Source organism: Ursus arctos, chromosome X (assembly GCF_023065955.2).
Source record: "Ursus arctos isolate Adak ecotype North America chromosome X, UrsArc2.0, whole genome shotgun sequence".
NCBI classification, from domain to species: Eukaryota; Metazoa; Chordata; class Mammalia; order Carnivora; family Ursidae; genus Ursus; species Ursus arctos.
The window spans coordinates 97,900,436-97,924,628 of NC_079873.1; the positions used below are offsets into that span (position 1 = coordinate 97,900,436).

At 36.5% G+C, this 24,193-nt stretch overlaps 1 protein-coding gene across 2 annotated transcripts in view; it reads right to left on the reverse strand.

The window, feature by feature from the left end:
* TENM1 (teneurin transmembrane protein 1) overlaps positions 1-24,193 on the reverse strand; it is a 759,525-nt gene that overhangs the window by 176,133 nt on the left and 559,199 nt on the right. The window lies entirely within an intron of this gene.

The following is a 24,193-nucleotide window of genomic DNA, read 5'->3' on the forward strand; positions in this document are numbered from 1 at the left end:
ATTTGGCCAATATAATCAAGTTGTATACTGGCTCTGCCGAGGCTCTCTCCTCTGTCCCCTTGACTTTTTGTTGAGACATGCTCAATATTAATAAGCTTATGACAGTAGAGAACCTAAAGTAAAAGTTTGGCAAACCTTTTCCTTGACTGAATACCCTTGCTGGAGGAGGAAATGGGGGATAAAAGCCTACAGAGAGAACACAAAGGGAATAATGCAATAGGTTTTGGGTACAATTGGCCATATACACTTGAAAGAAACAGAGAGTGTTTTGGAAGCCAAGTCACCTATCTTTCATAATCTCAAATTCTGAAACTGGTTTTATATATTTAGAAGTATTGGTATGTGATGATATTAGTATTAGCCTACATCACCTGTACCTAGGCTTTTTCTATGTAACAAAGGTTTCTACTGTACAGATAGCAGAGTTATTTTTCAGTGGGTGAGAATATTCTTCTGATAAAGCCATGGGTATAGATTTTATTACTATCTAAATCAATTTGTTCACTAATTCATTCACAAGTATTCTCTGTGGGTCAAGGTATGATAGAAAGAATAGTGGCTATGAAATAAGGATTCCTCTGCATAAAAGCTGTGTACCCTTAGGAAAATTACTAACATGCTCTCTTAATCTCTGCTTGTGTAACTACACAATGGAAGTAAAAATACTTATATCTCACAGGGTCACTGGACATATCTGAGACATATTTTGGAGGTAGAACCAACAGGAGTTCCTCAATACTGGATATGAGGATTGAAGGAAGGGGAAAAATAAAAGTTTTGGCTTAAACAAGTGGGTGGATACTGCTGCCATTAATGAAATGGGAAAGGCTAAGGGAAGAGTAAAGTAGTAGATCACACATTAACTTTGAGATAATGTATAGACAGCCAAGTGAATTTGACAGGCCAGGGCTGGAGATATGAAACTGGCAATCACTAGCACACAGGTGGTATTTAAAGGCATGAGACTAGATGATATCCCTAAGGAAAGAGGACAGACAACCCTTGGAATGAGCCCTGAGGTATCCCACGATTTAAAAATAGGGTATAAAAAGAGGAATCATCGGGGTGCCCGGCTGGTTCAGTCAGAAAAGCATGAGACTCTTAATCTTAGGGTCCTGAGTTTGAGCCTCATGTTCGGTGTAGAGATCACATAAGTTAAAAAAAAAAAAAACTTTAAAAAAGGAGGAACCATCAAAAGGAGACCGGGAAGGAGAGGCAGTGAGTGATAGGAGGAAATCCAGGAGATGTTGGTCTAACACCAGAAGAAGACCCTTTTTTCAAGAAGAAGAGAGTAGCTAGCAGTATAATATTACTGAGACGTCAAGTGAGATTTGGGCAGAGAAGTGTCCATTGCATTTATCAATATGGAAATTGTTGGTGGTTTTAGGAAGAGCTGTACTGATAAGGTAGCAGTTGTAAAGTCAGATTTGAATGGGTGGAGGAGTGAATGGAAAGCTGTGCGTGGGGTCCACAGATTGTAAGAAAAGTATAGAACCAAGAAAATACTAAAAAAGGGGGTGCTTTGCCTAATAAATGGTGATTCAAGTAGGCTGATCTTGAAATAGCACCTACTCTCTATATCTTGGTTCTGAATATCTAATTGATAATCTGGATTTCTGATTTCTGTTCTTGTCGTGAATCTGAGTTTGTGATTATGCTCCCTTTAATGGCCTTCCCCAAGGCTGGACTGAAAGGGCCTTTCGAAGATTAGGGAGCTAAATGGGTCAAAGCCAATCAAGTCAGAGCTAACAGAAACAATTAGAGGCAAATTTTTATGTATCTTGCTTTATACAACTATAAGCTTCAGGCATAGAAAAATACTGTTCTGGTGATTTCCTGGAAAGTAATAGGACTAGATGAACAGTATCAACAAAATGGCAGACTAGCTTATTCTTAAACCATCTCAATATAAACCTTAGAACTGTTGAATATAATGTAATAATTTTAAAAATTACATGTCCTGGCTCACAAGAAACAGAATTATCAAATGCCAGAAGCAGAGATGATGCTAACAGCCAAAGAAGTAAGCATATAAGTCAACCTTCTGATATCTCTGAGTGGTTATTATATTCAGTAATGACTAGGGGCTTGGAAATCTATGTCCACAGAGGAAAAAGGGATGAGATTTTTGGCCCATTAAAATGGGGAGTTAGACTGAAATTCCTGCAGAAAGTAAGGACCCTTGAAGGGGTGCAATCTCAGTGAGATGGGGACTAATAAACTCTATCCACTAGCCCAGAGGGATGGCAAGGAAGTATTAACTAGAATAAGAATAATATCATTAATAGTAATAAATTTGGGAGTTAGAAAACAATATTGAAATAAAATACTACCTAATAATAATATGTGCAATAGCATGTCCTGAATGAAATATTTCTAAAACTTTGTACAATATTCAGGAGTTAAGTAGGTACTTTGTCAAGTATGCATATAAAAACTTAAAGGTGAAATTGTTTTTAGTAATTGTGACCTCAGTAATTTTTACTATTCTCTCCTGATAGAAACTGGAAAATCTAGGCAAAATATATTTAAAAACTGTTGGACATTACTGGAATTCACAAAAGAGTAAAGAATTACTGGGCCACATTCTAGGAGAAAAAGAAAACCCAGAGAGGTGAGTTTGACATTTATGGGTGCTTTTCCTCTAGAAGTATCTGTCAGCTCTGGTAGAGTCAGCTGAAGACTCAGAAACTGGGTAGAGCTTTTGTCAGTCTCATGGATGCTAAAAAAAATATTTGGCTACATAATGGCTAAGAAATTTCTAATACTGAAGAAAATATCAAGCCAAATATATGAAGCAAAATTGAAGAAACAAAAAAGAAAAAGACAAATTCACAACACAGAGACTTTAATGGCCCCCTTTCTCATTAACTGATAGAACAAGCAGGCAACAAATCAGAAAGGATATGAAATATTTGAGTAACATGATTATCAGATTTGATCTAACTGACACATATAGAGCACTACAATAAATGATACAAAATGCACATAATTTTCAAGTACACATGGAACATTTACAAATATTGACCATATGCTGGGCTATAAAGCAAGTCTCAACGTATCTCAAGTATTGAAATTATTATTTTTTTTTTAAAGATTTTATTTATTTATTTGACAGAGATAGAGACAGCCAGTGAGAGAGGGAACACAAGCAGGGGGAGTGGGAGAGGAAGAAGCAGGCTCATAGCGGAGGAGCCTGATGTGGGGCTCGATCCCATAACGCCGGGATCACGCCCTGAGCCGAAGGCAGACGCTTAACCGCTGTGCCACCCAGGCGCCCCCAAGTATTGAAATTATTTATAGCATGTTGTCTGCCCACTGTGGACTTAAACTTGAAATACAAAGATAAACAAAAGGTAACTATAAAATGCACATAAGTTTGGAAATTACAAAATATACATCTAAAAAAAACTATGAAACAAAAAGAAATCATCATGGAAAGTAGAAAATACTTTAAATGAATGAAAATACAATGAACATATCAAAATTGGTATAACTAAATCCATGTATATAGGAAAACCTAAAAGGTAAAAAGGAAAACCAACTGAAAACAATGACCCATGCATCCATTCCAAGAAATTAGAAAAAAGAAAAGCAAAGTAAACTGAAAGAGGGTAGAAGAAAGAAAATAATAATTATAAAAGCTGAAATTAATTAAATAGGAACAAACATACAATAGAAAGGATCGAGAAAGCCAATGCTTGACAATTTGCATAGCCTAACAAAACTGATAAACATCTGATGGGAACTGATCAAGAAGAAAATACAGAAAATCCAAATAACCAATATCACAAATGAAAAAGATGACATTGCTATTAAATGTACGACATAAAACATCATAAAAGAACATTACAAACAACTTTTTGTCAATACATTTGAAAATTTCAATGAAATGGCCAAATTCCTAGTACACAACCTACAATAATGAACACCTTCACATAAAGGAAACTGAAGTTTCTATAAAGAACCTAAATCCACAATGAAAAATATTCCCACAAAGAAAATCACAGTCTCAGATGACTTCACTTGTAAATATACCAAACTTTTAAGGAAGAAAAACTACCAGTCTTGAATAATCTTTTTCAAAGAATAGAAAAAGAGGAAACACCACAATGTGAGTTATGAGGCAAGCATAATCTTGATATAAAATCCTGACAAGAATATGACAGGAAAAAATACAGGTCAATCTCACTCATGAATACGAATGCAAAATCTTAAAACACTAACATAACAAATCTAGCATTACATAACATGAAATAATATAATGACCAATTTGTGCTTATTCTAGGAATACACAATTATGTTAATATCTGAAAATTAATCAATGTCATTCATCACACATCTGGAATAAAAGAGAAAATCATATGGTCATCTAAATAGATACATAGTAAGTACTTAGTAAAATACTAAACATCTATTCATGATAAAGGCTCATAGCAAATTAAGACTAGGAGGAACTTTAATCTGATAAAGATTAGCTACAAAAAACCCTACAGCAAACATCTTATTTAATAGTGAGATGCTGAAATAGTTTTTCTATTATTGAGAACTGAGAAAAGATGCCTACCTATGATCATCACTTCCTTTTTTTGAAATATAAACTGCTTTTTAATTTACACACACACACACACACACACACACACACACACACACTAACAAACCAAACATGAAACAAAAATCTGTGGGATTTAGACTGAATATCATCATTTCTATACACCATAATTTTAGAGGTCCTAGGCAGTGAAATAATGTAAGAAAAAGAAAAAAATATATAAAAATTAAAAAGGAATAAATAAAACCATCATTATTCAAAGATAGTATGATTGTACATATACAAACTACAAAAAGAATCTGTATAGATTAATTATTAGAATATGTGAATTTGGCAAGTTCTCTAGATATTAGGCTAATATATAAAAAATTCTCTTTATATCAACAACAACGAGAAAAATTTAAACCATGTATAATAGCATCACACCACCATATACCTAGTAATAAATTTAAAAAAATATTTGCAAGACCTATGATGAAAACTGTAAAACTTTATGAGAAAAATTAGAGAAGAACTGGATAAATGGAAAGCTATGCCAAACTCATTAATTAAAAAAAAAATTAAAGATGTCAATTTCCCCCAAATTATTCTGTAGATTAAATGCAATCTCAATCAATACCTTGGCAGTTTGTGTACGTGTGTGTGTGTTTGTACATGTGTGTAAATATTAACCAGCTAAAGAAAGAAGCAGAATAAGGTGAGCAGATGTACTCTAGCCAACAGCAAGACTTACTGTAAAGTCATATTAACTTAGACAGTGGGTATTGACACAATGGCAAATAGACAAATGAGAGTGAATAGAGTCCTAAAACTTATAAGGATCCTTGATTTATGGTTAATATGGCACTGCAGGCAACTGTGAAATAAATTTGCTGTTTTAAGTTACATGGTTCTGGGAAACTGAATATCCACCAGAAAAAAAAACCCCTCACCCCATATATAAAATCAATTCCAGATACAGTGTAGTAAACACAAACTATCAAAACACAACACAAGAAACACAACATAAGAAAAAAAGTCATGATCTTGGGGTAAAAAAAAATTCTTAAACAGTACACAAAAATGCTAACCATAAGGGTAAAAATTAATAAATTGGGCTGTATCAAAATTAAAAACTTCTAATCAAAAGACAAAGAAAAAACATGCTATAATTGGTAGAATATATTCACGGCACATATAAATGAAAAAGCTTGTATCCAGGATATACAAAGTACTTCTTCAAATCAATAATAATAAGACACATAACTCAATAGAATAATGGGCAAAAGATCTTGGGATGTCTGTGTGGCTCAGTCGGTTAAGCGTCTGACTCTTGGTTTTGGCTCAGGTCATGATCTCAGGGTCATAAGACTGAGCCCTGTGCTGGGCTCTGTGCTCAGCATGGAGTCTGCTTGAGTTCTCTGCCTCTCCCTCTCCCTCTGTCCCTCCCCCAACTCTCTCCCTCTCTCTCAAGTAAATAAATAAATCAAATAAAATCTTAAAAAAAAGAAAAATGGGCAAGAGATCTGAAGAGGTACTTTTGGATGATATGCAAGTCTACAAAACCATACGGAAACATGCTTAGCATCATCACTTGTCAGGGAGATATAAAATAACATAACAATGAAATACCACTGGACACACAAGAATGGTTAAAATCTATAAGACTGACAGTAATAAGTGTTGGTGACAATGTGAAGTAATAAAAAGTCTCACATACTACAGGTGATTGAGTAAATTGGTACAACCACTTAGGAAAACTCTTTGACATTATCTGCTAAAGTTTGATATATGTATTCCTTATGGCTCAGCGATTCCACTTCTTAGCATTTACTCAACAGAAGTGCAAGCAAGCAAATGTTCACTGAAAGATATGTATAAAAGTGTTCATAGAATTATATGTGCTAGCCAAAAAATGGAAATGCTTTAAATATCCATCAACAATAGAAGATACAACTGTGGTAATTTTGCAAAAAAAAAAAAAAGTATGTCACAATGAAAATGGATAATCTACAACTATGTGCCATAATATAGATGAATTCCTCCAAAAATAATGTTGAGTGAAAGAAATGAGATGCAAAATCATACATACTGTAAGATTCCATTAATAAAATTTTTGGAAAGCAGGCAAATATCAGAAGTTCAAGATAGTTATGCTGGGGAGGAAGGAAGGAGGAGGTAATAATTGGGGAGGTCCATAAAGGAGACCTCTGGGCATAGTATCCTACATTTTGACTTGGGTGGCAGTTAACAGGTGTTTTATACTTAGATAATTCACTAGACTGTATACTTATGACTTTTATACTTTTCTCCATATATGTTATATTTTAATAAAATGTTAAGAAATTAGTTGTAATGACCAGAAGAACAGAAACATACAGAACTTTACAACTTCCCAGGTTGAAAAAGAATGAAGATAACTCAATCAAAGAAAAAGCAGAAAAGGGGGAACGACAAAGAAAAAATAATTATAAATAGGAGACACAAAAGAAGATTCTGGGCTATAAATCCAAACATGTCAGTAATCCCTAGTAAATGAAAACTAACTGAACTTGAAATTTAAAAGAGAGAGACTCTGGAACTCAGTGGAGAAGAAAATCTAGTTATGTTCTTTCTGTTAATAAGAGATGTGCTGAAATATACTAATACAAATTTGGTAATAAAAGGAAACAGGCATTCTAGAAAAGTACCATCCTAGAGAAGCTTGGTGTAGCTATAACATTATCAGACAAAATAGATTTCAAGGTATAAAGCATTATTATGGATAAAGAGAGTCATTATGTAATGATTAAAGGAATAATTCATCAGGGAGATGTAAAAATTCAGACCGAATAAGAAAATATAGCTTCCAGATAGATAAAGCACAAGCTGATAGACTGATAATAAGACAAACTGAAAATTTCACAATCAGTAATAAGAAGCTAAAAAATTAGTGAGGAAGTAGAAAATTTAAATAGTACAATTAACAACTTTAATATACTGGACATACATGGAACCCCAAAGCTAAGACTATATGATATATATTCTTTTCAAGCACATAGAGAATACTTACTAAAACTGACAAATACTAGTTTACAAGGCGAGGCTCAATAAATGGCAAAGATTTTACATCCTACAGATCACGATGCTTCAGCAAAATGCATTAAAATTAGAAATCAATAAACAAAAAGCAAAAAAAAAAAACACCACAGAAAAGTGTTTTTTAAAAACACACTTCCAAATAATTCATGGATTACATAAAAATTATATTGGAAATTAGAAACTGAATAACACTGAAAATACTATCTATAAAAACTTGTGGGATACAGCTTAGACAGTTCCTTAAAGGAAATTTACAGCCTTACATACATTTAATAGAAAAGAACAATTGAAAACTAATGAACAAAGTGTCCAACTCAAAAAGCTAGAAAAAGGACTGCATATAAGCAGAAGGAAGGAAACAAAAAAAGGTAAGAGCAGAAGTTAATGAAACCAGAAACAAAGAAGCAATAGAGAAGATCAACAAAACCAAAATCTGTGCTTTTGACATGAATAATAAAATAGAGAACCCTCTGGCAAGAGAGAGAAAGGAAAATAAGAAAAGAAATGATACAAATAAACATTAAAGATTAAAATATAAAAATAAATGAGAGTGCTATGAACAACTTTATGCCAGTAAGTTTGAAACCTTAGAAGAAGTACACATTTTTCAAGGAAACAAAATGGACTTGAGAAGAAATACAAAGGCTGAATGCACATTAAAGACACTGAAAATGGCCCACATGGTTTTGTATGTGTATTTTGCTAAATTTCCAAGGAACAGAGAATCTCTACTTTAAGCTATACCAGACAATAGGAAAAGAGAGAAGTCTTCCTGAATGATTTTGTGAGACTACTATAATCTAGTGCCAAAATGGGGTAAGAAAAAAAGGGACTTTTCTATAGGCCAATCTCATTTATAAACATGGCTGCAAAAATCTACAATAAAAGATCTGGAAAGCAAACCAGCACACACACATACACATACGCAAATACAGAAATTATAACTGGGGTGCCTGGGTGGCTCACTTGGTTAAGCATCTGACTTTGTCTCAGGTCATGATCTCAGGGTCCTGGGATTGAGCCCCAACTCAGGATCCCTGTTCAGCAGAGAGTCTGCTTCTCCCTCTCCCACTGCCCCTCCCCCAACTCATGCACACACTCTTTCTCTCTCTAATAAATAAATAAAATCTTTTTTAAAAAAGGAAATTACAACCAAGTAGGCATGAACGGTAGGATGGTTTAACTTTTGAAAATGTAGTCATGTAATCTGTCACTGAATTAATCCATTTCACTTTAAGTTCATTTCATAGTAGATTAAAGAAAAATTATCTTAAAATACAGAAAGAGCATTATATAAAACTCAGTTCCTACTCATGATAGAATCTCTCAGCAAAACAGGACTAGAAGAGGACTTACTGGATATTATAAAAGTGATTTACCAAAATCCTAAAGTAATCATCACATTTAGTAATAAAATAATAGAGATACTCCTCTTAAAGTCAGAAGTACTACAATTAATGCTTCTAATTCAATGTTGTACTAGAGATGTTGGCTAGTGTGATAAGGCAACCAAAAATATATAATGTGTAATACCTGAAAAGGAAGAGACAAAATGGAATGTATAAGTAAATTATGAGAAATAGAGGAGGACAGCAAAGTTGTTGGATACAAGAACAACAGAAAAAAGTTCAACATCATTTCTATATATGGAAGGCAAGTTAGAATATGTACTTAAAAAATCTCACAATAATAAATCTAGCAAAAAAAGTTCAACATTCTTTTATATAAGATTTTTAGAATGTTTTTCAGAACTTGGGAAGATGACACAGTATAGGGACCCTGAACTCACCCTGCCCCATGCTTATAACTAGGTATCATCCACATCGAAGTCAATAAGCCAGAGAGTGATTTGACGACTGGCAGAACAAACACCATAACTAAATATGGAGAAGAAGCTGCATCTGAAAGGTTAGGAAGGTCAGAAAGGTGGAGGGAGGCTGCCTGCAGGAGGGATTGAGCTGCATGGGGAGGAAAGGGCAGAGAAACAGGCCCTCACACCAGGGATTTCACATGGGGAGGACTAATCCCCATAACATTTGGCTTAGAAAACCAGAGGGGCTGAATTCTGTGAGTTTGTATAACCACCTGGACTTGGGAGCCTGGAGCTTTAAGTCAGCAGACTCAACCCTAGGTGAGCTGTGAGGGTGAGTGATAGCTGGGTCACTGCCCTTAAAGAGACAGCAGCCTATGCAGAGAGGCAACATAAAAATGACAGTTTACATAATGCCAGAGGCAAATGGGAGACAGATCTATTCAATCTGATTTCGGAGAGTGTTGGAGGACTTCATTGAAAATGAGGGAGTTGGAAGGTACCATTTTCCTCTCCCATACCCCAGCATAAACAGAGTCACCCATGGCAGGTGGGGTAGCACAGACACTTGTAACATTGGCTCAGGGCTCAGGGCAAATTTCATTAAAGCTGAATGAGCAGTCAGTGCAGATACAGTGTAGCGCCCAGCCACACATGCCCAGGTACCCACGTACGCCATGCCCACAGGCCAGGTGCACAGCTGCTGCCTCACGCCATGCCCAGCCATTGCACTGTGCCCTCCGCCACCCTGGCACACAGCCCTTAGCCACTGCAGCATTTTATCTGGCATAGCACTAGTGGCCCAATGAAAATTTTGCTAACACTGCCAACCTGCTCCCAAGCTCCCCAGTGGGCACCGCCCCTCAGAGCTGGCCTGTCTGGGTCCCACTAGCACCACAAAGAGTAAGCACAGCCTGCAACAGCCAGAGAGTCAGGGCAGATGACTGCACTGAAAGGAAAAGTGACTCAGGCACAACAGCAGGGCCTAAGCAACGCACATAGGATACTCTCCTGAAGTACCACGTCTGGTGAAGAGGGGATGCTGCATTGCAGGGCACTTCAGGAGCTCCTCTTCATAAAGTCACTACATTCAAGAGCAGAAAACAAAGCTGACTTTCTTAACACACAGAAACAGACACAAAGAGACAGATAAAATGAGAAGACAGAGAAATTTATCCCAAATGAAAGAGAAGGACAAGGCCACAGCCAGAGATCTAGCGAAACAGAGATAAGTAACATGCCTCATAGAATTTAAAGCAATGATCATAAGGATACTCACTGGACTTGAAAAAGGAGGAAGACATGAGTGAGACCCTTAACACATAGTAGAGATAACAGGCTCAATAAACGAATTGAGAAACACACCTTGATGGAATGCAGCAGGATGGAAGAAACAGAGGAATGAATTAGTGACCTAGAAGACAGAATAATGGAAAGTAATCAAGCTGAACAAAAGCGAGAAAAAAGAATTACATAAAATGAGAATAGACTTAGGGAATTCAGTGACTCCATCAAACATAACAGCATTCTTATTATAGGAGTCCTAGAAGAAGAAGAGAGAAGGGGCAGGAAATTTATTTGAAGAAATAATAGCTGAACATTTCCCTAATCTGGGGAAGGAACCAGATATCCAGATACAGGAAGCACAGAGAACTCCCATGAAAATCAACAAACGCAGACCCACCCCAAGCATATTATAATTAAATTGGCAAGAATAGTGATAAAGAAAAAAATCTTAAACACACCAAGACAAAAGAGGTCAGTAACTTACAAGGGAAAGCCCATAAGGCTAGCAGGAGATTTCTTAACAGAAACTTGGCAAGACAGAAGGGAGTGGCGTCATACAGTCCATGTGCTGAATGGGAAAAATCCACAGCCAAGAATACTCTATTCAGTAAAGCTATCATTCAGAATAGAAGGAGAGATAAAAGAGTTTCCCAGACAAACAAAAACTAAAGGAGTTCATAAACAGTCAATCAGCCCTGCAAGAAATATTAAAGGGGACTCTTTGACTGGAAAGGAGAGACCAAAGTGACAGTATAAAGGTAGGCAACAAAAAATCAATAAAAATGAATATTTCTGTAAAAAAACTCAGTCAAGGAACTTACAAGAAGGATATAAAATTTATACCTAAAATGTGGGGAGGAGGGGAAAAAAGACTGGGTTCAAACTTAAATGACCATCAACTTAATACAGATTGCTATAAGCAGAAAAGGTTATATATAAACCTATTGGTAACCATATATCAGAAAGCACTAATAAACATACAAAGAAGAAAGAGAAATAAATCCAAATATATCACTAAAGAAAACTAGCAAAACATGAAAGAAAAGACAAGAAAGGATCAGAGACAATCTTCAGAAATAATCACAAAACAAGTAATAAAATGGCAATAAATACATATCTATCAATAATTACTTTGAGGGGCACAGTTGGTTAAGCATCTGCCTTCGGCTCAGGTCATGATCCCAGGGTCCTGGGATAGAGTCCCACATTGGGCTTCCTACCCAGTGGGGAGTCTGCTTCTCCCTCTTCCTCTGCCTCTCCCCTGGCTTATGCTCTCTCTCTCTCTCTCTCACTTGCTCACTCACTCTATCTCAAATAAATAAATAAAAATCTTTTAAAAATTACGTTGAATATAAATGGACTAAACCCTCCAATCAAAACACACAGGGTGATAGAATGGATTAAAAAAGACCCATCTATATGTTTCCTAGAAGAGACTCATTTTAGACATAAAGACACCTGCAGATTAGAAGTGTGGAGATGAAGAAACATTTTTCACGCAAATGGATGTTGAAAGAAAGCTACAGTAGCAATATTTATATCAGACAAAATAGACTTTAAAAGAAAGACTGTAACAAGACACAAAGAAGGACATTATATAATAATAAGGGGGATAATCCAAAAAGAAGATACAACAGTTGTAAATGTATATGCAGCCAAGATAGGAAAACCCAAATACATAAAACAGTTAGTAATGAACATAAAGGAACTAATTGATAATAATACAATAATAGTAGGGGACTTTAACACCCCACCTATATTAATGAACAAACCACCTAAGCAGAAAATCAACAAGGAAACAATGGCTTTGAATGACAGGCACAGATGGACTTAATAAATATATTCAGAACATTCCACCCCAAAACAGCAGAATACACACTCTTTTCAAGTGCACATGGAACAGTCTTCAGAATAGATCACATATTAGCCCACAAAACCAGCCTCAACAAATTCAGGAAGATTGAAGTCATATACCACACATCTTTTCTTACTACAATGCTATGAAACTGGAAGTCAGTCTCACACACACACACACACACACACACACACACACACACACAAAATCTGGAAAGACCACTAATACATGGAGGTTAAATAACATGCTACTAAGCAATGAATGGGTCAACCAGGAAATAAAAGAAGAAATAAAAAAGGACATGGAAACTAATGAAATTGAACACATAACAGCCCAAAACCTTTGGGAAGCAGCAAAAATGGTTCTAAAAGGGAAGTTTATAGCAATATAGCCTACCTCAAGAAGCAAGAAAAATCTCAAATACACAACCTAACCTTACACCTGAAGGACCTAGAAAAAGAACAATAAACAAAAGCTAAAACCAGCAGAAGGAAGGAAATAAATAAAGATTAGAGCAGAAATAAATGATACAGAAACTAAAAAACCCCCCAATAGAACAGATCTATGAAACTAGGAACTGGTTCTTTAAAAAACTAATAAAAGTGATAAACCCTAGCCAGACTTACCAAGAAAAAAAAAGAGAAAGGACTCACATAAATAAAACCACAAACGAGAAAGGAGAAATAACAACTAACAGCATAGAAATACAAACAATTGTAAGAGAATATTATGAAAAACTGTATGCTGACTATTTGGACAATCTAGAAGAAATGGGTAAATTCTTAGAAACATATGAACTACCAAAACTGAATCAGGAAGAAGCAGAAAATTTGAACAGACTGATAACCAGCAAAGAAACTGTATCAGCAATCAAAAAACTCCCAAGAAACAAAAGTCCAGGGCGAGATGGCTTCACAGGTGAATTCTACCAAACATTTAAAGAAGAGTTAACACCTACCCTTCTCAAACTATTCCAAAAAATAGAAAAGGAAGGAAAACTTCCAAATCCATTCTATTAGGCCAGCATTACCCTGATACCAAAACCAGATAAAGACACTACAAAAAAAAAAAAACTACAGGCCAATATCCATGATAAACATAGATGCAAAAATCCTCAACAAGATATTAGCAAATGAAATTCAACAATATGTTAAAAAAATTATTCACCATGATCAAGTGTGATTTATTTCTGGGTTGCAAGGGTGGTTCAATATTCACAAATCAATCAATGTGATATATCACATCAATAAGAGAAAGGACAAGAACCATCTGATCATTTCAACAGATGCAAAAAAAAAAAGCATTTCGATAGATACAGAAAAATCATTTGATAAAGTACAAGATCCATTCATGATGGAAACCCACAAGAAAGTAGGTTTTGAGGAAACATACTCAACATAGTAGAGACCATATATGAAAAACCCAGAGCTAACAGCATCCTCAATGGGGAAAAACTGAGAGCTTTTCCCCTAAAGTCAGGAACAAGACAGGGATGTCCACTCTGACCACTGTTACTTAACAAAGTACTGGAAGTCCTAGCCATAGCAGACAACAAAAAGAAATAAAAGGCACCCAAATTGGCAAGGAAGAAGTAAAACTTTCACTATTTGCAGATGACATGATACTCTACACAAGAAAACCCAAACACTCCACCAAAAAAATTGCTAGAACTGATACACGAATTCAGCAAAGTTCCAGGATAGAAAATCACCGTACAGAAATCTGTTGCACTCTTGCAACCCAGAAATAAAATATCACCTCAAAACTGTCAAAAAGGCTAAAATTAACAACACAAGAAACAAGAGGTGTTGGCGAAGATGTGGAGAAAGGGAAACCCTCTTGCACTATTGGTGGGAATGCAAACTAGCACAGCTACTATGGAAAACAGTATGGAGGTTCCTCAAAAAGTTAAAAATAGAGCTAGCGCACTATCCAGCAATCATACTACTGCATATTTACCCAAAGAATACATTCAAAGGGATACATGTACTCCTGTGTTTATAGTGGCATTATTTGCAAGAGCCAAGATATGGAAGCAGCCCATGTGACCACTGATCAATGAATGGATAAAGAAGATGTGGTCTACACACACACACACACACACACACACACGATGGAATATTATTTAGCTATGAAAAAGAATGAAATCTTGCCATTTGCGTTGACATGGATGGAGAGCTAGAGAGTATTAGGCTAAGCAAAATCAGTCAGTCAAAGACAAATACCATATGGTTTCATTCATATGTGGACTTTAAGAAACAAAACAAAGAAGCAAAGGGAAAAAGAGTGAGAGACAAAGTAAATAGATTCTTAACTATAGAGAACTGATGGTTACTAGAGGCTAGGGGTAGGGGAACTGGGAGCAATAGGTGATGGGGATTAAGGAGTGCACTTGTGATGAGCACTGGGTGTTGTACGGAATTGTTGACTATATTGTACACCTGAAACTAATACAACACTGTATGTTAACTGGCATTAAAATAAAAACTTAAAAAAATAAAATAAAATATAAAAAATGTTTAAACTTTTTGAATTGAATAAAACATAATCAATGGAGAGATATACTGTGCTCATGGCCCATAAGCCTCAATATCATTAGGATGTCAATTTTCCTCTATCAGTTCTGTAAGTTCAATGTAATTCCAGTCAATATCCCAACAACGTTTTTCATAGAGTTTGGAAACCTGATCCTAAAATCTATACGGAACAGAAAAGACTAAGAATACCCAAGAACATTTTGAAGAAGCAAATTCATTGACGTGTGTGTGTGTGTCCTAACCTAAATGTGTATCAACAGGAAAGCAGATAAGCTTTGCTGTCTTCATACAGCATAAAAAACACAGAAGTTAATTTGAATGAAGTAGAAGTACATGCCTCAGTATGGATAAACCTTTTAAACATAATCATGACAGAAGAAAGCAAGTTATTCATATGAAATTTAAACACGTGGAGAAAACATATTTTTATAGGTATGCATGTATTTGTAAAAGTGTAAGAATATGTACAAGGATGATTAAATTTAGGACTGTCATTTCCCCTTCGGGGAAGGGAGAGGAATGGGACCACGAAAAGACACACAGGGACTTCATTTGTATTTGTTAATTTTTAAAGCTAAGTTGTGGGTTTATAGCTATTCATTATGTTAATTTATACCCCTGAAATATTTAATAATAATTTACAAAACAATATAAAGAATCAGTGAGAAACACCTTTCTTTAGGGACTGCTCTATTGGATAAATAAGGGAGATATGACTCACTCTATCTCTTGCACTCCTCAACACAAACCCTCCATGGATACAAGCCACAACCACTAATCTGATTTACAGTTTCAGCACCGCAAGTATCCAGGTGGGAAGCAATATCCTCATGAGTTCAGGAATCCTCTAAGAAATAAATTACTACAAATGGAGAAGCAGATCTTAAACAATAAGCATTCCTCATTTTGAACTGCATCAACATCCCTGCAATTGCATCCAGTTCCAAATGGAGTTTCTGGACCGACTCTAAGATGTTTTTCAATCCCAATCTTTTTATAATCAGCAGTAGGGTAGGCGTGGGACAAGGACTAACAGAAAACAGATGCTGGCAATTGTATAATTTATAAACAAGATAGAAATAATATTTGCTCTAACATATTTGTCTCATGAGTAGTTCTATTCTGTATGTAATATTTTCTATCTGGTTGAAAATACATTAACATTACAGGCTACAAAATATGACAAAAGAATGCTAAAATATAAACATTCTTCTGTGCAAATGTATTGGAAAAGAACATGAAAAATACAGGCAGACACTTTAAAGTTCTATTGAGACATTTCATTTTTAATAAGTTTCTTTATGCATGTCGACAATGAACAACACTTGTATAAATTGAACTAGGATACAACTGGAACACATCTTTGTTGCATGCTGACAAAGAACAATTTGATTAAACAGTAAATCCTTCACATCCTCCCTCAGAACCATTTCTCTGAGATTTACTTTTTAGACAAAAGTTCCCAGTAAAGTAAATTCTGTTGTTCTTGGTACTTTGGCTGTGCCGAATATTAGACTGATAATATTGGGGACCCCAAAATATTAAATCTGGATATCTATAGGTTCCAAAATATACATTTTATACACTTAAGTAATATTTTCAATAATACAATGTGACATTCTAAACAAGGAAAGGACACCTTTGATGTAAAAATTCATAAAAATTGAGAAATTATTATGTGTCTCTTTGTCTAGCATCCAGTAGAATCAGTTAAAGATCAAAGGAAATCAGGCTGGGAGCATGAGGAAAATCAAGAATTGGGAATGAACGATCCCAAATAGTTAGAAACCTTTCTCTTTGTTAGATTATAATACAATGTTTTTGGGGGCAAATGATGAGGATTTTCTCACTGTCTTGTGTCATTAACGTGGGAAATAAGAGTAAGGGGGAAAAAGTAAGTTGATTGGGTAACTGTGGGCAGTGAGAACTCACACGGCTTAAGGGCTTAAAAGTTTTTACGGTGTATACCAGGTCCTTCACTAAAATCAAGCAGTGAATCAACCACAAATAAATATTATCAAGAACAAAAGTTTGTGTAGTTGGTATTGTTTTTTCAAATATTTGAATCATTTTTATTTTATGACTTTCAGCTGTTTTCATTCCTCAGTGGCAGACATTCTACTTGAGAGTGGGACTAGAATAAATGTTAATAGACCACATGCTCACGAATGCAGGCACACACATACACATGCACACACAGTTTTTCGGTCTCTATTTCTCTGAAAAGCAATCGGAAAACTATTAGTTGATAATGCATTTATTTTACTGCATAGACTTAATTTCAATAGCACATCCATGGGATCTTTACAAGTACCTTGCTATGATAAAGACTTGGTTGTATCTTGGGCTACAGATTACATTTTTTGTGTGTCTGATGTGTAATAGTAACGTTTCTTTAGTTACAGACAGCCTAGGACATACGCATGACACTTGTCCTTCAGCCCCAGCATTACAATGGGCTTCAATATATGTTAGTTTTCTTAACACTATCTTACATTGGAACAAGAATCCGATTGAAGAGATTACAAAATGTCAGCTAGCTGGTTCTGTACAAACAGCAACATACAAGCAGCAGTAACAACAACAACAACAACACACTCCAGCAACAACAACAACAACAACAACACACTCCAGCCTATAAAAATCTTGAGATGATTCTCAAATTCTTGGTGGATAAGAACAAAAATGTGAAAGAACCTAGTATTCAAAGATTAAGAGTAGAATTGACTTTCAGCTTAATGTTTCATAGATTATAGTTATCACATGCTTTGGATTTCCTTTATAAAATGGTGAACTGTACTTTGGTAAATCTGAAAAAGCTGATAAGACAGAAAGAATGCATGCCTGGCTTACAACTTTTGAATTCAATAAAATAGCTGGCCTTTTTTTTTTTCAATATCTAGACTCCTTCCCTTGGAATAAATCCTGTTTCCTTTTTGGCCAAATAAAATACTCTCCCATAAGTCTACAGGTCATATTTTGCCTATGTCAGTGATCAGAGGCTAGAAGCACTGAGGCTGGGGTGAACCTCTACTCATTCATGGATATGGAATGCAAGACTGTGTCTCAGCCTTCTGATTATGAACCCAACACGCGCGCTTATCCTACAGTGCCCCCAATTGCCAAAGAATGTCGAAATCTAGATACGTTTCACAAATGCTTTTCACTTGACCCAGTAGGTACCAGGTTGTCAGGGTAAACCGTTACCCTTAAGGAGAAAATAAGAACTTCGGGACTCCCAACCTATCATTAGTAGTAGTCCGTATGCTCTGGACTGAGTGTTTAGCTGTGGGAAAGTTTGTATGGTCTATCCACAGCTTTTTACGAAGACTTTTTTTTTTAATTTTTTGATGTAAAGTTCGATGATTCATTAGTTGCGTATAACACCCAGTGCACCATGCAATACGTGCCCTCCTTACTACCCATCACCAGCCTATCCCATTCCCCCACACCCCTCCCCTCTGAAGCCCTCAGTTTGTTTCTCAGAGTCCATAGTCTCTCATGCTTCATTCCCCCTTCTGATTACCCCCCCTTTTTTTTATCCCTTTCTTCTCCTACTTATCTTCCTAGTTCTTATGTTCCATAGATAAGAGAAACCATATGATAGTTGTTTTTCTCTGCTTGACTTATTTCACTTAGCATTATCTCCTCCAGTGCCGTCCATGTTGCTGCAAATGTTGGGTAATCGTTCTTTTAAATAGCTGAGTAATATTCCATTGTATACTAAGACTTTCTTATCATCCTTGCTACCTATTTGCAGTCTGTGACCACCTAAAAGGGCAGGCCTAACTGGCTCATCAGGGTACCAAACTCACATCACTGGCCTCAATAAAACAGTGTTCTCACTTATAAAACTACATACAATGACTATTGGGACAATTATTACTACATTCTGGCTCAGAGTGGCTACTTAAGAAGTATTTATTGGAAAGTTGGAAAGCTGTTCTTCATAAAGTTTTGCACTCTTTTTGGCACAATTTGACATAATGTTAAAATTGCACTAGGGAGAATTTTCTCTCCTTTCTCTGACTGATATTAGACCTGTTTTCCCTTCTTGAAAGAATTTTGGCATTACCTCTTTTGTCCTCCAAATGAATTTCATTAATCCCCTTGCTGCACATCTAAAATTCCTGCATGGTGTTTTGCTAAGGCAGTAAGTTTCCCAAGTTAGCACAGAAAGGTCCATGGTCCCTGAAGCTCTACCCACAATGGATGGAGAGATCTTCAGAGATTCAAGCCCCCATCACACTGGAAAGCATACTTCAATGGTGAATCCAAAGCTGTCTGGTGGAAGGACACTTCATGCACATGGGCCAATTTATTCGGAATTTGAAAGGGCTTAGAGAGTTGGGTTTTTCCCCCATTCAGCTCTCAGTCGAAGGGATCTGTGGCTTTACAAAATGAGGTCCAATTGCAGTCCGCCAGACGGGCAATGCTAGCAGTCATAAGGCCGCCATGCAAGTGTGGTAGACTCCCGCATCCTTAATGCAGAAGGAGTGTTCAAGGCATTACGGAGGCACGGAAAGCAGCTTTCTGTCAAAGACCTGGGGAAGGGCTGCATACATATTTACAAAGCTGCCATCACTGCCCAGCAGACCATGCACCTCCAGTTTATTTTTACCCCTATAAATAAATATGACAAGGAGAAGGGAAATGTAAAGAATTCAGAGTCAACAAAATCCTCTGCATGAGGAAAACAAAGGCATATAAATGCCCTTATCCATCATTTGAATACACAGGTTAGTGCCACTTCATACATTTAGTTTTTTAAATTTCTAATTTTACTCTATGGCAATTACTAAAATGTTTAAAAGGTTCTAAGGTGATTAATGTCATTTGAACTCTAAGAGAAATGTTTTATATGTGTCTTAAAGCTGCCATATTCACTCTTTTAGGATTAATAATGGAAAAAAGACGTTGACTTCATGTGTAACCTTGTCCCACAATACCAGCATTCCAGTGAGGTCACACTAAACTGCAGGAAAGCGATGTGTAGGTAGTATATCCATTTAGCTGTATCTAGATGAAGTTATAGTCCTTGATTTATTTTCGCAAATACCATGCTACATAGTTCTACCTGGCTAGTCTACCAGCACCTTAAACTCGATATGTGTACAACCTACCTTTTAAGTTCTACTCATAATCAAGTTTCTTACCCCAATTTCACTATTGTTGTTAATACCATGATAATGTTCCTGGTTTTCCAAACTAGGAACCTTGGCATTATGTTTTCATCTTCTTTCTCCCTTACGTGCTAGCCAGGTCTTCCTTCTGTTTTCAATTCCTGTTCTATTTCTCTCTCTCTGGAGAGCCAGTATAGCATGGTAGTTAGGAGTCTGTACTCTGAAGCCTGATTTCTTGGGCTGGAATGCTAGCTCAGCCATGGGTTAACTATGAGACTTGGACAAGTCACTACATCTTTCTGTGCTTTGGTTTCCCATCTATAAAATGGGGTTGTAAAGTTCAAGTGAGTCAATGTGTGTAAAGTGCTTACAACAGTGCTGAGTATATAATAAATGCTAGGGAAGTATTAGCTAATATGATTATGTCTGTTTCCAATACACATATCAGGGCCTTTATCATCTTGTGTCTTGAGTCTCACAGAAGTCTTGCCATTGGTTTCTCAAAACTTCTGTTCTCTCTTTAAACACCCCACAACCAACTATAAGCTAGAATACTAGAATCTTAGGAATTGGGAGAAGTGTAAAATTCATTTGGTTCAACCCCTCACTTTGAAATACAAGCCTCCTACTTTTCTGATATTTTCCCCAAAGTTTAGCTATTGCTTCACAAAACCAGTCAATTCCAATTCTATTTTTATTCAGCCATATTAGAAAGTAATTTGTTGATTTGAACTGAAATCTGCTGTCTTCTTTCACCAATTTGTTTTATTTCTGTCCTTTTGATCTACCAAAAATTGACATACTTTGTCTTCCACTGGCCAGTCACTTGGATAATCAGAAACAGCTATTTGATCTCAATGTTGTTCCTCTTCTAACCATCCCTGAGTCCTTCAAGTATTCATCATATTACATATTACAAGACATTCCATGGTCTGTTTACTCTTAACATCTTGGTTTCTCTTCTCTGGACAAAGCACAGCTCTGGTCACACACTGTATGTAAAAATATTTCAGTTTCTCATTAGCACACTAATGTCCAAAATCCTTAGCCTAGAAATCTAAACTCTTTCCAACCAAACCACAATTGTTACATTTCTCACTTTAACTTTCATTATTTCACTCCTTGCATCTTTTGCTACCGACAAATCTGACTACCGGCCCTGTTCTGGATCCCCTCCTTTTTCATGCATCTGGAGCTACATCATGTGTTCCCGACCTTCTTCATTCCCTCTCCCACAGCCCATCTCTATCTTCCCAAATGATCCTTCAACTTGGAGCCTGAACGACAACTTCTTCAGGTAACAGGCCATGGTCCATGATGCTCCCAGGCAGGGATGCTATTACCTTCTTTTGTGCTCCTACAGAGCTCTGTTTACACATCTCTCACAGCTGTTACTGCATCTAATCTGTTACTGTAGCTTTTTATACATATGCATTATTCTCCCTACCCTATTATAAGGTGATGAAGGCAGCAGCTGGGTCTCGATCTTTTTTCGCTCTTCTATCCCCCAACACATGAGAAGCACTCAATAAACACATGTGGAATTATTTCATTAATTCATTTAGTCAACATTTATTAAGTACCCCATAGAGCTCAGGGCATAATAAGACCTTAATATATGTTGAATAAATAAATTACTGATAAACATAAAAGTGTCTGACTGAAAATTTCAGGCTGGGTAACTAGAAAAACATTGGCACCATTGAAGGAAATAGGGAGGTCTGGAAAAGGTAGTGACTGATCGGGATAAGAGCTGTGTTTGGTTTTGAATGTGTTGAATTTAAAGTGCTGGCAAAAGATGCAGAATGATAGATATTTACTAAGCTACACATTGAAAGTTCCATGCTAGGTGTTGTTGTGAATACAAAAAGAAGGCAGGAAAGGGGACAGTGTTAATTCTCAGGCACTTGGCTGAGAGTAACACTAAATCAATGCAATAAGATGAAATTAGTGGCTATGAACAGGATTGCCTTTTCTCATGTGTGCCTGGTAAACACCTTTTCTAAATTTCTCTGATGGATACTCAAAAGTAAATACATGAATCTCTATTTTTCATTCTTTTTTTAATGTTTTTTTATTATATTATGTTAGTCACCATACAGTACATCCCTGGTTTTCAATGTAAGGCTCGATGATTCATTAGTTGTGTATAACACCCAGTGCTCCATGCAATACGTGCCCTCCTTACTACCCATCACCAGCCTATCCCATTCCCCCACCCCTCTCCCCTCTGAAGCCCTCAATTTGTTTCCCAGAGTCCAGTCTCTCATGCTTCATTCCCCCTTCTGATTACCCCCCCTTTCTTTATCCCTTTCTTCCCCTACCGATCTTCCTAGTTCTTATGTTCCATAGATGAGAGAAATCATATGATAGTTGTCTTTCTCTGCTTGACTTATTTCACTCAGCATTATCTCCTCCAGTGCCGTCCATGCTGCAGCAAATGTTGAGAACTCGTTCTTTCTGATAGCTGAGTAATATTCCATTGTATATATGGACCACAACTTCTTAATCCAGTCATCTGTTGAAGGGCATCTCGGCTCCTTCCACGATTTAGCTATTGTGGACAATGCCGCTATGAACATTGGGGTGCATATGGCCCTTCTCTTCACTATGTCTGTATCTTTGGGGTAAATACCCAGTAGTGCAATGGCTGGGTCATAGGGTAGCTCAATTTTTGACTTTTTAAGGGACCTCCACACTGTTTTCCAGAGTGGCTGTACCAACTTGCATTCCCACCAACAATGTAGGAGAGATCCCCTTTCTCCACATCCTCTCCAGCAATTGTTGTTTCTTGCCTTGTCAATTTTTGCCATTCTAACTGGTGTAAGGTGGTATCTCAGTGTGGTTTTTATTTGAATTTCCCTGATGGCTAATGACTTTGAACATTTTTTCATGTGTCTGTTAGCCATTTGCATGTCTTCCTTGGAAAAGTGTCTGTTCATATCTTCTGCCCATTTTATGATTTGTTTATTTGTTTCTCGTGTATTGAGTTTGAGAAGTTCTTTGTAGATCTTGGATACCAGTCTTTTATCTGTAGTGTCATTTGCAAATATATTCTCCCATTCCGTGGGGTGCCTCTTAGTTTTTTTGACTGTTTCCTTGGCTGTGCAGAAGCTTTTTATCTTGATGAAGTCCCACAAGTTCATTTTATCTTTTGTTTCTCTTGCCTTTGGAGATGTGTCATGAAAAAGGTTGCTTTGGCCGATGTCGTAGAGGGTGCTGCCTATGTTCTCCTCTAGGATTTTGATGGATTCCTGTCTCACATCGAGGTCTTTCATCCATTTGGAGTTGATCTTTGTGTATGGTGTGAGAGAGTGGTCAAGTTTCATTCTTTTGCATGTAGCTGTCCAATTTTCCCAGCACCATTTATTGAAGAGACGGTCTTTTTTCCACCAGATGTTTTTTCCTGCTTTATCAAAGATTAGTTGCCCAAAGAGCTGAGGGTCCATTTCTGGGTTGTCTATTCTGTTCCATTGGTCTATGTGTCTGCTTTTGTGCCAGTACCATGCTATCTTTGTGATCACAGCTTTGTAGTACAGCTCGAAATCCGGCATTGTGATGCCCCCAGCTTTGTTTTTCCTTTTCAAACTTCCTTGGCCATTCGGGGCCTTTTCTGGTTCCATACAAATTTAAGGACTATTTGTTCCAGTTCTTTGAAAAATGTCATCGGTATCATGATGGATAATCAGTATTTTGATCGGGATAGCACTGAAAGTGTAGATTGCTCTGGGTAGCACAAACATTTTAACTATGTTAATTCTTCCGATCCATGAGCATGGAATATTTTTCCATCTTTTTGTGTCTTCCTCAATGCCTTTCAAGACTGATTTATAGTTTCTAGAATATAGGTCCTTTACGTCTCTGGTTAAGTTAATTCTGAGGTAACGTATGGTTTTTGGTGCTATTGTAAATGGGATGGATTCCCTAATTTCTCTTTCTTCAGTCTCATTATTCGTGTATAGAAATGCA